The 13,335-nt window shown below is 38.5% G+C and overlaps 1 protein-coding gene and 1 long non-coding RNA gene across 3 annotated transcripts in view; one reads left to right on the top strand and one right to left on the bottom strand.

Annotated features, from left to right (window-relative positions):
- sema4c (sema domain, immunoglobulin domain (Ig), transmembrane domain (TM) and short cytoplasmic domain, (semaphorin) 4C) overlaps positions 1 to 13,335 on the bottom strand; it is a 106,815-nt gene that overhangs the window by 68,784 nt on the left and 24,696 nt on the right. For both annotated transcript variants that reach the window (XM_086076842.1, XM_086076843.1), the window contains exon 2: positions 2,937 to 3,043. The gene's annotated coding sequence lies outside the window, so the exon portion shown is untranslated. The remainder of the gene's footprint in view (positions 1 to 2,936; positions 3,044 to 13,335) is intronic.
- On the top strand, positions 8,231 to 10,053 carry LOC147174194 (uncharacterized). Its single transcript, XR_015094902.1, has 3 exons — positions 8,231 to 8,460; positions 8,785 to 8,840; positions 8,921 to 10,053. It is a non-coding gene; the product is annotated as an uncharacterized LOC147174194 (long non-coding RNA).

The following is a 13,335-nucleotide window of genomic DNA, read 5'->3' as shown; positions in this document are numbered from 1 at the left end:
TCAATTCTAATCAATTTCCATGTGTATGAAATACAATATTTCCATTCTATTATTCCAGCTCTTTTGACGTATAAGAGAATATTTTAATATTTGTCTCTTTTACATGATTTACCAATTATTTCTTCTCTGCCCTCTGGAGGTGCAAATGAAAAATGGAATAAGTAGATAAAAAAAAATTCTAAGCACCAAAGTGGGCAATCTAACCTTTCTGTAGTTAGAGTGCCATTTGTACGTTTAATAGTGTGAATCAGGAATCTGATCTAAACTATGCCTAAAATGCATGATTTACTTATTCATTCATTTATTTATTTGTTTATTTTTAGATAATCACTAACAATCAAACTTAAAAGCCAAGAGTTTGCAGTCGTTGAAAGCTGTTCTGGTATCAACTGGCACCTTGTCCAAAGTTTGCACAGCGTGTAGCCCTAAGTCACCTGGGATCGACCTCAGTCCCCCCCACCGACCCTCATAACAACAGGCGCTCTCAAAATTGGATAATAATTGAAAGCAAAGAGTGTTGTATTGCATGCGTCGACAAGGTTGTGTCAGTATTGGGTTGTAACAAGATGTGTGAAAGGGTACGCTGTTAAGTGAAACATTTAATCTGCGTCTACCTGACAAGTGTCAGGCTGTTGTGATGTATATAACCTCCACCATCTTTCCTGCATTCCCTTCACCCTCCATTTCCTCCCTTATCTCATCTCCCTGTCACCCCCCCCTTTTCTCTCCCCATCCAAGCCTGTTTTCCTCACTCAAGCTCTATGATGGCATCCTGTCAGAGGAAACCTGGACAACCAATATCCTCACAAACTGTGAAAGACAGAAAGACAGATACGCAATTATTTGAGTGGACGTGGGATAAGCGCATTGGGATTCAGGAAGCGAGGCAAACACCTCGACTTTTAGTGAAAATATGGATTGCTGAATTATTACCCGAAGCTATATTTCCTATGTGCAATGTGTTGCTTGCTCTTCACGTGTGCCTTTACGGATGCAATTAAGCAAACTGGGGATTTTGCTCCTGAGCTTCAGCATTTTGTAGCTGGATAAAAATGACTTCTTTTTTCTTTTTTTTACTTTGGAGTCACTTTACTAAAGTCGACCGTATATCCTGGTTGCCCCATCAAGCTGACAACGGATTGTAAATAAGAGAGACATTCATCACAAGCATCGCACATACACACGGCCATATTTCCTCACATCCAGTATGCTGCTATGACAAGGACATAGGTTTGGCGTCAGCATTGAAGGGGAATTGGGACTCGTAAATAATAAACACACTCTCTTCTGGGGGTTGTGCCTTGTTTATGGTTAAAACTGCCACTTGCCCTCCAATACACTCAATCAATAAGTGAATAAAAAAAACACCTCCATGTTTTTGCAATAGCGGTTAAAAAGAGCAGGCAGCACAATCAAGATCTGAGTTTTGGTTGTTCATGTTCTCCTTGTGCTTGTATAGGCTTCTTCCCATTTCAAACACTTCTCATTCACTGCCATTGATGGCTATTGACGTCAAAAATTCATTTGAACTATTTCTATTAGTTTAACATTTTTTTTTCCACTTTTGTTAACAAGAGTATGAAAACCTATAATTTTTTATTGTACATTTAGAACAGATATAAAATGTATGATTAATCGTGAGTTAACTATTGAAGTCATGCGATTAATTACAATTAAAATTTTTAATCGCCTGACGCGATTAAAGAAAAGAAAAGATTATTAAAAATTAGGAGCGTCAGGCAATTACATTTTTTAATCGTAATGAATTGCATGACTTCACGAGTTAACTCACGATTAATCACAAATTTTATATCTGTTCTAAATGTACAATAAAAAATTCTAGGTTTTCATACTCTTGTCAACAAAAATGGAAAAAATGTTAAATTAATAGATATAGTTAAAATTAATATTTGACGTCTATAACCGTCAATGGCAGTGAATGAGTTAATGTAAGTCTCAAAATTGTCTATAGGTGTGAAAATGAGTGTGAATTGTTACTCCACTTCATGTGCAAAAAGTGGCAAAAAAAATAATTCAGCTATAGGTGACAAAGAAAAAAAATGAATAGAATCCTAGGTTGCACCTAATTGCACCATTGTACTTTAATTTGTTAAGAATTGTCATTACTGAAGCGCCAATTTGTGAGAGTCGAAGGCATTGAGCTCTGTATAGAAATATGTTACTGGATCATTATCAGACATTTAAGATGCAGCATTTTTGGAGTTTGAGCTATCAGTCTGAATATTTTTTTTATTAAGTGCTGCTTCTTTGTGTGTCTGTTTTTATGATTGTTAGTGTTGGTGGTTCTTGTCTTTGTTGGTTTATCGCCCGAAATCAAACTAGATGCAAGAAATTACCACAAAAAGGAAAGTCATACTCACTAATGTCAGTGCCAGGTCTATATATTGTTTTCATATATTACTATTTTCTCCCTCTATTTCAGCGTTGCCTCTTTGTTTTGCATTCCGCTGAAATAGTGCACCATCAATTTCACACATCCAAATGCACATACGCACACACAACCTTCAGTATTTTCCTAAACGAAATGCTTTCAGATCTGACATCCAATATCTTACCTCACCTTATTTTTTCCCTCTCTGTCTCCCTCCTTGTCTTTTTGTTTGCATCTTTCTTATTTCCCAGCTCATGCCCCGCTCTTTACTTTCTCTTTGTCTCGCCCCAAAATGATTTCTTTACGGGCGTACCTGAAATTGCCTGTAATTTCCACGTCCTGTTTTGACAAGTACCGCCCTCCCCCATGCACCATGGATTTCCTTCCCATCTGCATATTTACTTTCTTATTTCTCTTCATTTTTGGCTCATTTGACACCTCCAATCCACACACACAGTCACACTGCCGCCTTCCTTTCTGCATTTTTCATGTGGATTTTTGGACAGCACAGATGTTGACATGTTTTTGTTTTTTTGTTCCTTACCCCTTGTTCCGTTTGCACTTGTTTTTCTTCTCCTCCTCAGTGCGTCTGTGAACTTTGTTCCTCTACGTCCAACAGGGAGACTCTATACAGATGAAGGTCACATGTCACTAAAAGAGGGACACAAACATAGGGGCAGTGAGTAAAATTAGGGAATTCAAGTCCATTTTAGTTTGGCATACAGGAGGTGCTTTAATTATTTAATTTCCATACATGTGCATGTGTACATACTATTGCCTTATCCACAAGTTGTGTATACTTGCACGTGAGCTTATGCAGATGTGTTAAAGTGCACATTGAAAGGCAGATCACACACCTGCCCAACTCCACAAACTGTCTGAGATCGAAAATCGGACAGATATTAGGAATGAGACTTCACCTCACTTTCAAAAATTGAAGACAATAACAAACATTTGCAAGTGAAAGTTGAAAGCATCCATGATGGTGTAGTGGTTCACTTGCCTGACTATAGTCTGCTTTTTACCTGAAGTCTGTGGCTTAAGCTTCCCGCAACCCTGGACAGGATAAGCAGTATGGAAAACGGATGGATGGGGGCCGGGGGGGTTGACAAAGGTTTAACTCAAACACACGAGAACACACGCAGCTACACACAAGCCTCAAGCTCACATACAGTGGATCCCAATATTCACACCGCAGATCAGGTTTTGCATGTGTGCTCATGAGCGGAGACCAGGATCAGCATCGTGTCAACATCAATGGCTCACTCGACACAATAAGAGCGCCAAGGGCCGCGCAGATACTGTCAGTAACATATAGGCTGGCTTGAATTACACAGAGGCATCGAACAAAGGAAGAAGCAAAACCTCTCCGACACCATCATACTTCAGTCACTCAAGTCAATAAACAAGCTTCTGGAAGTTCAGCTTCATAGCATTGTGCTATATTGACTAAAAAAAACAAATGTGCAGCAGGTCTGATTGATAGAATGCAAGAAAATGTCAATTGTGCAGAAAGCCTGGTCATAAGTCCATTTACAAAGAAAACCACATAGGGGAGTTTGCAATTTTAAAAACAATTTTCCGGTTCCATCTTGAGCCTCTACTTTCATGTACATGAAACCACCACGCCCAAAGAGAAACAACCAATCTGAGACAACTCCTGACTGACTGCAATACATTTCTGTTATAAGTCACATGTTTATTGAAAAATGTAACTGTTAAACAGTTTCATTGTAGCTTATGATGAATCTGCAGACAGGAAACACAAAATTACTGAACTGAATTTGCCTTAACGGCCAAAGTTGGTATCGGGAGCCAGTTAATCTGGGAGACATTTGAACTATAGCAACGGAACAAACTAAAAAAGGAACAAGGAGCCGTCTGGGAGAATGGGAACCTAAATGATACTCAGGTTTACTAAAAAATGCTATAAATTATAATTATTTTATTGTATGCCTCCTCTGTATAGGTAGAGCAAAAACTGTCTTTTGAAGTCTTGACAAAAATGAATAAATAACAATTTTTGCTCCCATAATCAACCTTTTTTGTTTTTATGGGGCAAGCCAGGATCGAACCCATGCTGTCCGGTTTGGCAGTGCACAGCGTTACCAGTGAGCTAAAGTTCTAGGCCACCGACACTCCAAGACCATATCTGAACACTTAGGAAGTGAAGTACATAAATTTATGACTTTTTTCTTCTTCTTTTTTTCATTGAAAAAAAACCCAACCTTTTTAAACATATAGTAAGAAAGTAAGTAAGTCAATTTGATTTATATAGCTCCTTTCACAGACAAAAAGGCCACAAAGTGCTTGACAGGTAAAGTTGAAAACACATAAAAACAATCAAATACAAAATACAATAAAGGTCAAAAAGGAACAAGCTTGGCAAACAAATGTGTCTTAAATTGGCTCTTAAAAGCATCAACAGAATCGAGCAAACTTATGGACAGCGGGAGGTCATTCCAAAGCTTCGGAGCAACAGCCTGGAATAAACGATCGCCGCGGGTCTTAAATTGAGTTGGCCTACGCGGGACCATAAGTAGGTTTTGATCCAACGATCTCAACCTCCGAGAGGGCATGTAAGGGCACAAGAAGTCTCTAATATATGAGGGTGGGTGCTTGACCATCTCTAAAAGTCAGTACAAGAATTTTAAAATGTATTCGACAAGAAACTGGGAGCCAATGAAGAGCTTTAAGGATGGGATTAATATGAGCCCTCAGCCCATCTATTGGCACCAATCGGCAGAATTTGGGACCTGTTGCAAACGGGACAACTCTTTTTTGTTTAGACAAGAAAATAAACCATTACAGTAATCTAAACGAGATGACACAACAATAATAACACGCACACACAAAACCCGCCCCTCGCGATCAACTACTAGTCGCAGTAAAATGATGCACTCCGCCTCATATTTGTTGCACAATGAGAATCAGACATTTTCATGAATTTATACGCCCAGACAAGATGTAAAAAGCGGACATTTGGTCACCCAGCCTAAGCTATCACATTTTCTTAATGTAAATCGTGCCTGTTGATAGTGTCTTGTATATTAGATCTTCAGTGAAATTTTTGTGTCCTGGTTCTTCATTTTGAAAATCAGGTCTCCCTAACTATACTACTTTATTCATGATGTACTAGAAATATTACTTGAAGTTCAGAAATGCTCACATTGGTATGCAAACAAATGATGATCCCACTGCATGGCAGCACACTGGTGGATTTTTCCTAAGTAAGTTATCCAGACCTCAAGCTTTCCACCGGTTTCATCCAGGAGAAGCCAGCAGCCCAAATACTGCAAGGCTCTGCATAAACACTTGTACACGCTCACATTTAAATATGCATGCGTCCTCACGCGGATCGACTAATGCACACCAAGCGAGGCTCTAAGCAACTACACGCAAGGGAGGCCAAAAATGAGAGCGGAGCAAAGTGGTGTAAAAGGCAGCCTCGTTAAAAAAAAAGTGGATTTTGAGAACACCAAACGCCCTGTCAAAGCCACGTGCACACATCTTCAGCTTCTTTCTGCCTGTCGGTGTGTTTGACAGTCAGCGCCGTGAGGGACGACGTGGCAAGCAGCCAGAGGCTTGTGAATCAGCAGTGACTTAACAGTTTAAACCTGCGTTTTCAGGGCTAATCGCGTGTGCTTGCAGGTGGGAGAGGACGCGCTTTCATGTGTGTGTGAACATGCCAAGCGCACATTTCTAACAAAGCCTTAAGCCTGTTAATATGTGTGCCGGGCATGCTGATACTATACAGGCCTTGCCCATCAAGCTCACTTGTGACAGTGAGGACCTTTAATTGCAATGCGCCTAATTTGATATTGTCAGAGCTGACAGCCCCCTGATGAGCTGAGTGAAAATGGAGCAACTATGTACCCGTCACTTCCTCCAATGAGCCCCGACAGGAGCCCAAGTCTGTGCTCAGTTTGATCCCTCCTGCAAGACAATGCAATGGGATGTTAATCGGATGCCAAGAAGCCCAAGATTTGAGCTTGTGCCAAAGTGTGTGTCTGCGTGTGGAGTTTGTGCACGTAACTGCACGTGCGCATGCTAGGAATGACAACTATAATAAGTGATAGGACTGGAAGAGGCATGTGGCAATAAAAGTCCAACAAAATGACATGCCAGTATCTATTAGAGCTGAGCACTCTCCGAAAACATTCCAGATGACACACTCGCTGTTTGGTGAACATCTGGCCAAGGGCAGAGCGGACTCCCACCTCCCAGCAAAATGAGTCTGCAGTGAGTCTTTACAGTCTTCGTCCTTTGGAGTGATTTAGTCATAAACTTTGACCCCTTTAAGTGCAGCTCATTACAGCAGGTTCTGATTTACAAGCCAAAATTGAGGTGGCCGCCATTTGCTCAGGCCATTATCAGCGCCGCAGCCCGACAAAGTCAATCTCCACCAAGATTCCTCATGAGAGTCGTCAAGCCATACACAAGCAATGGATTGATTAGTCAGTGTAGCATGACATGACCGATATAAAGCTAATCATGTCAAATTTGTATTCCTATGCATTTGAACACTGCCTCTGTGCCAAGGTTATTACAGTTGACGAAAACTAACAAAATAATGAAAATGGGGGAAAAAAACATTTAAATAACATAAAAATAAAAATGCTTTGAAAAAAAACCTTAAACTACATCCTACATTTATAAAACTATATGTTTTCAACTTTGTCAATTAATATTATAGATGAGATTTTTGTGTTCATTTTAATTGTATTTATTTGGGTATTGCTGCGCGCCCATACAGAAGGAGGAAGGTTGCTTGAGAATTGTACTTTACTTTATTACAACATAATACTTAGTGACATTTTTTTCATCTATTGCACAATTCGAGAAAAAACAACAACCACATAAACAAAAGAAAGACTAAAAACAATACTAAAACTAATAAATACTCAACTAAAATTAAGCATTTTTTGCCAACAAACCTACTCACAAAACAAATTAAAACAAACTTAAAAAAATAAAAAGTAAATGAAAAACTAACTTTAATGAAAAAAATCCAACAGCAGGGTTTTCAAGATCAGTGTTGAAATTTTAGTCGGCAAATGCTGTCTTTTTATCATTTTATCAACATCTTATTCACAAAAACATTTAGGAACATTAGCTTGTGAACAAAATGCACCCATAATTGATCCGAGCATTAATTTAGGTTATAATGTTAACACAGTATTGTCTTTATTTATTTTTGCTGGAGCTGTTTGAAAGCATAAAGGTAAAGCCTTTCACTTCAAGCATTTGGCTCAGAGATGTAAAATTACAGCAGAAAATTGGTGGTGAGCTGTTTGCTATTTTGATGAATGCCCTTACATTACCGTCACCACAAGAAAACACACACTTTGCCAGCTTCAAAGTTTGTAAGCGCAGCCCGCAGCACAGATGCTATCAAAGCCTCTGGCATTACAGCCAGCCAGGATATAGTGACCAGATTTTTAGCAGTGGGAAAGTGGAGTTTCAAGCACAAACAAGAAGTATACAAATTGTGTTTTGTTTTGTTCCTGGCTTGTTGTAAAATGTGATTTATGTTATATTTTAAAAAAATGACCTGTCAGTGGTAAATAGTTTTTAACGCATTCATTGCCATTCACGAATGAACTCGGGTTTTTAATGTAACCGCTCAGTGCCATCCACGAATTAACTCGGGTTTTGCGTTTTTTTTAAATGTGCTGGACGTAGAACATCCTCCTGCACGTCCCCAGCAAGTATGGTGCTTAAAAATGATTGTAATGAGGTGTGGTTGCCAGTAGATGGCAACAGTAGCTTTGATCAGAGGAGAACCACAATGTTGTGGGAGTAGAAAAAGCCCAAAGTAGACAAGGAAGTTGGTGGTAGGAGCATTAGCTTAGCGATAAGAAATTTGTCAAGACGTGGAAAGCCACCGAGTGATCGCGCGTATCTTTGACTTACTCGTTCAACGGATGAAGCTTCATGGGCAAACGGCATCGAGCTGGCATGCCTCATTGATCTAAAGAAGCCCTGCAGCAAACATCACATGGCTGTTTAGCTGAACCCCAATAGCAGGAGATGCACCTTCGGGGACAAGCTGCGTCGCCATCGAGGTGATCACAAACTTGGTCCCATGCTAAATTTCATAACTTCAAGTTGACCGCTTTCACTGTCCATCAACCCATGTCATAAGATGCCTATACTATCTACTGCCTCATGTGTTACAGATCATGAATTATGTAAATGTGGAGTTATAGATAGCAGTGCACAGTATGCAAAAAAAGAAAAGGTCGAGTCAGTTCGGCTAAAACCACTGAATAAATGAAATGATCAAAGCTAAATTGGATGCCGTGCAGAATAAGGAAGGCCTGTAGTAATATATGCAAGTGCAGCAACAAAAAAGTATTTTTTGTAACGTACCTTCTTCCTTACATTAGATTGTGAATCCAGCACCAGAACCACCCAAGCTCCCCCTGTCGCAATGTAAAGAAAGGTAAAAAAAAAAAAAAATCTTCTCATTGCAAGAAGTAAATATGTTTATGGTGATTTTTATTTTTTTATTGTGCGCATCAGGTAGCAGACGTCGAGATGGTCCTTGGATGGCATCATGCTGACTTTGTGGTGTGCATCATGTTGCACAAAGGCACAATGCTTTCACCTCTACCAGAAAGTATGTGCCATCACGGTGGATGAGACTGCACACATGCACACACACTTGTAAATAACTTCATAGTTTGGAAAAATGTTAAAATTGTAAATAGGTATTTGGATAATTTTATATGTTTCACAAAGATGAATTTTTACTTGAAATGCATCTTTTCACAAAACCCTCAATTTCTTTGTTTATTTATTTTACTTAATTTTTTCAAAAACAAGATTTTCGGTTAAACTTGCCTCTCTTCTACTGTTGTTTACTCAAGAATGACAAATGCTAGAGACAAACTTTTTTTCTGATAAAAGATGAAGGTTTAAGCTTTCTTTCGGTAGGTCCCATGTTTATATACCCATAGAACACAAAATTCTGTAGGCCGTCAAAGATTGGTTAAAATCCTGTAAAATGTCTGCCATTCAATAAGTTAATGGGTAAGTTTGTTAAATATTAAACATTTGCAACTAAACAGTTACAAAAAGAGGCATTATGATGTATTGACTTGACTAAGTTAAAATATTTGGTAGTTAGAAGAAACCCAATTAAATGAGAGCAGTGAAAGTGTTGATACTAAGAAAGGGCTCTGTGTGCATGCATGCATGCGTGTGTTTATGTAAGTGGAAGGATGTGATGGAAAAGCACTGGGTTGAACCCTGACCATTTCATAACAAGGTCCCAATATTTGCCTCATAAAGGAATAAAGCCGAACAAATCCCTGCTGCAAAGACATGAACTTGGACAAAACGGGCAGCATTCCAGCTTCTTTCACTGGACCACTTTTACTTCTGTCGGGTTTTCCTCATTGACGTTCCGGCAATTTTTAGATCTGGATTATTAGTTATTACTAATATTGTGTATTTAAAGAATGTAATTGAAAATGCATTTTATTATTTTTTTTATTTATGGCTCAAGATGGTAAGGTTATTAACATTTAATTTATTGCATCAGTCGAACTGAAATCAGGCAAGAAAGTGTATTGCTACTACAGGGAGCACAAAATTAACATAACAAAGTGATCATTTGTGGGTTTGTGGTCTCATCAGATGCATTCAAGCATTCACACCTCAAGTCACAGAACTTGTATCAGTCGGTGGTGTAATTGTTCATTTTGATTTGAGTATGATTCTGAATCCAGTCCTCAGATAGTTAATTATTTGTCTTTCCATTGATCCTACTTTTGTCCTCTATGTATAACGTAATCAATAAAGATTTTCAACTGGAAAATGTCATTAATCAAGAATGGGATGTGTGGTAAATGTGTAGAATTTCCCAATGAAACATTATTCCAACTCTCGACATCCTGTTATGTTACTGATTAAATCACTTAGATTAAAATTAATTTCAAACTTTCCATTTCTTATCATTAAAAAAAAAAAACGGCAGCCAGATCCCCTTTCATTAGCTTTCCACTTCAACAACTTCAATATAGTCATACGAGTCTTTCCACCAAAACACCAGAGGTGCTCCAGCTGAAATAACAACAATTCACCCTACATGCAGGAGAATTTTTAATAAGAATGTTAATGAAAATAACCTTTTTATGTACTGTATAAGATTGTTTATATTGTGTATAGACAACATGAGCATTAGATATTCCAGAATACTTCCAGCCAGGACAAGTGTCACAAAATACATATTCCTACAAACAAGTTCTACAAACAAGTTACAAACAACTCCAAACTACTGGAATGTGTTATTAGAAAAATCCAACAAAATGTTAAATGGAGTGCACTTAATATAGCGCTTGACCTTAACCATACAGAGCCTTATATTCACTTATTTGAAAGATGTAGCGGAGTGTACACCGCCGTGTTGACGTGTCAACCTATGGAAAGGTTTTCCTTTTTAGTTTAAAATAACTTCCTTCACATTCCGAGAGCCCTTGCCGTATCCTAGCCAACGCTAGAATCCAGGCTGTTATTTTTATTTTTGTTCCATTAAATCCATCAGTGTTGTGTCGCAAGCTAGCTAACACTAAGCTAACCTGTCCTCTCCCGTCCAGAGTCCATTTGTCCAAACTCCCTTCATATGTTGCTGTGATGGCATGAAAAGCTCAAATTAACAAAGACAAATGCGTTGATACATTGGGCTTTATTGAAATTGAATTTAATGCTCATTAGTCGGTTAAATATTCTCATAAAGGCACAAACACTTCCGATTGTCCCGCTCGAAGTCAGCGCACTTTTCATGCGACGCATGTGCCCCTCCCACTTACATACGTCACACATACTGAGACCTGAGTTTTGCCAATAAACATTCCTCTGTGACAATACATGTGACAATATGCTATTACCCGTTCTGACTCGATTCTTGGCCAATTTGCATCTCGATTTGAGTCACCTCCGATTCGTACACCGCCCTACTTCTAAATACGAGCAATGAGTTTTTCCTTTCAGACCATCATCCAGCACATCTACAAAATTATCCTGTAGTGAATGATTTATTTGATCAGTGCAGAAAAAGTGGCAAGAATTGCGGCCGGACAAATCGTGGCTGCTTCACCATGACAACACACTTGCTCACAATGTCCTGAGCATCCAACAGTTCCTGGCTCAAAGGAAGCTGTGCTAGAGTAAACGTCGTCAAGTTAAGTCAAGTTTATTTATATACACTGCAAAAAAGGACTGTAGAAATTTTAAGAAAAAAATATAGTAGAATAAGAAAATTATTACTTCAAATAAGCAAAATTATCTGCCAACAGAACAAGAATATTTTACTTAAATTTACCTGTAAGATTTTGAAAAATAAGAAAATAATATTAGGCCCATATCAACCACTGCCGTCTTGAAAATAGTATTTTCAGACTAAAAACAAGTAATGTCGACTTTTTTCAAGCTTTAATAAATATAAATATTTTCTTAAAGTACATGAGTATTTTTTTAAACATTTGGCGTGTCAAGCAGGGAGGTAACAGCTCCCATTTTCTTTGTCAAGACCTAGCCAGGAATTGAACCCACAACCTTCAAGTCTGAGGGTAGGCCGCCTACCCCTAGACCACTGAGCTGGTACTGAAAGAAAGAAAAATGAGCTTAGTAAATATAACAAAATGAATCATATTGCACTCGTCTGATTGTTTTCATACTTCATAACCCCAGTTCAGGGCCTCTGATGTTGGTTAGTTGTCATCTTAAAATGCGGGGAAATGCTTGTTTTAACCCTCACAATACTTAAAACACTCAATGCCAAGACTGCTTGAGCAAATAACATAATTCAATAATAAGTATCTTAAAATAAGCACAATGACAATTTCATTTTAAGTAAAAATAACTTGTCAAATCCAAATAAGCAAATTTAGGTTAAATTTAAGAAATTATATCTTACTTAAGATTTTAGTTTTTGCAGTGTATTCTATTGAGACAGTGCCAATTGGCTTGCGTGCGTTCCCTGTGTTGCGACACCCAGAGGGCAAACTGAAAGTTGCCCTCTCCTTCATGGTAACTGCTGTGCCCTTTGGGATCCTGCACAAACTCCAACTACAGTCCACAGGGACCGGTGCCCTAGCTCAGCCAACCAAACAAGTGAAATCACCTCCCGCCACCTGCAATGTCAACCTCAACCCTATCTGACTACACAAGTACACATGCAATTGATGTTGATTCTAATTAAAACCTCCTGGCCCCATTCAACACAGAATTTCATTGCTATTTTTTCCCCCTTACATCATCACTTCATATGTTGCCAGTTCATTACTTGGTATCAACACTAATACTGAAATGTGGTACATATAATCTTTTGTTGTCACTGCCAATTCCCCATTACACTCTTTTTTTTTCTAATAATGAGCATTACAAACATAGAGCAGCAATTAAATGCATCAAGGGAAAGGTACAAAGTACCTGAAATGTGAAAAAAAAAAAGTCAGGTCACGCTACTGGGCCTTCTGGTTGAGACACCACTGAGTTCCTGCTCTCCCATATATTTTTGGTGTCTAGAGTGGGCCTTGAATATTCTTTCCACGCCATATATAGAGTGAGTTATTATCACCTCTAAAGGAGAATATGCTTGGACCCAGTATTGAGCTTTTCCTTTACTGTCATCTTCCCAAAAAATGCGTCTTAAAAATGATGAACGCCTCAAGTCTACACAAGTTTTTGCAACAAAACACCTGGTTTAGAAAACATGATGTCTGAGGTTTAAGTTATATTTATGCAATTTTCCCTACAGTATTGGCCACATGGTTAAAGCTAGCAAAGAGTAGATTTATAGTCTCGGAGCCTTCCAACTAGGGCTGACTGGGAGATTGCAACTGTGACAGCACTGGCATTGTCCAAAAATATATGACAAACATTTTGTCCAGACTAAATAAAGTGCAACTTTACAGAATTCCGCTTCCAGGAAA

Source organism: Leptonotus elevatus, chromosome 5 (assembly GCF_054856555.1).
Source record: "Leptonotus elevatus isolate MCC_2025b chromosome 5, RoL_Lele_1.0, whole genome shotgun sequence".
In the NCBI taxonomy this organism is placed as follows: Eukaryota; Metazoa; Chordata; class Actinopteri; order Syngnathiformes; family Syngnathidae; genus Leptonotus; species Leptonotus elevatus.
The sequence above is the reverse complement of the archived record's forward strand: the minus strand, read 5'-3'. Positions and strand labels throughout refer to the sequence as shown.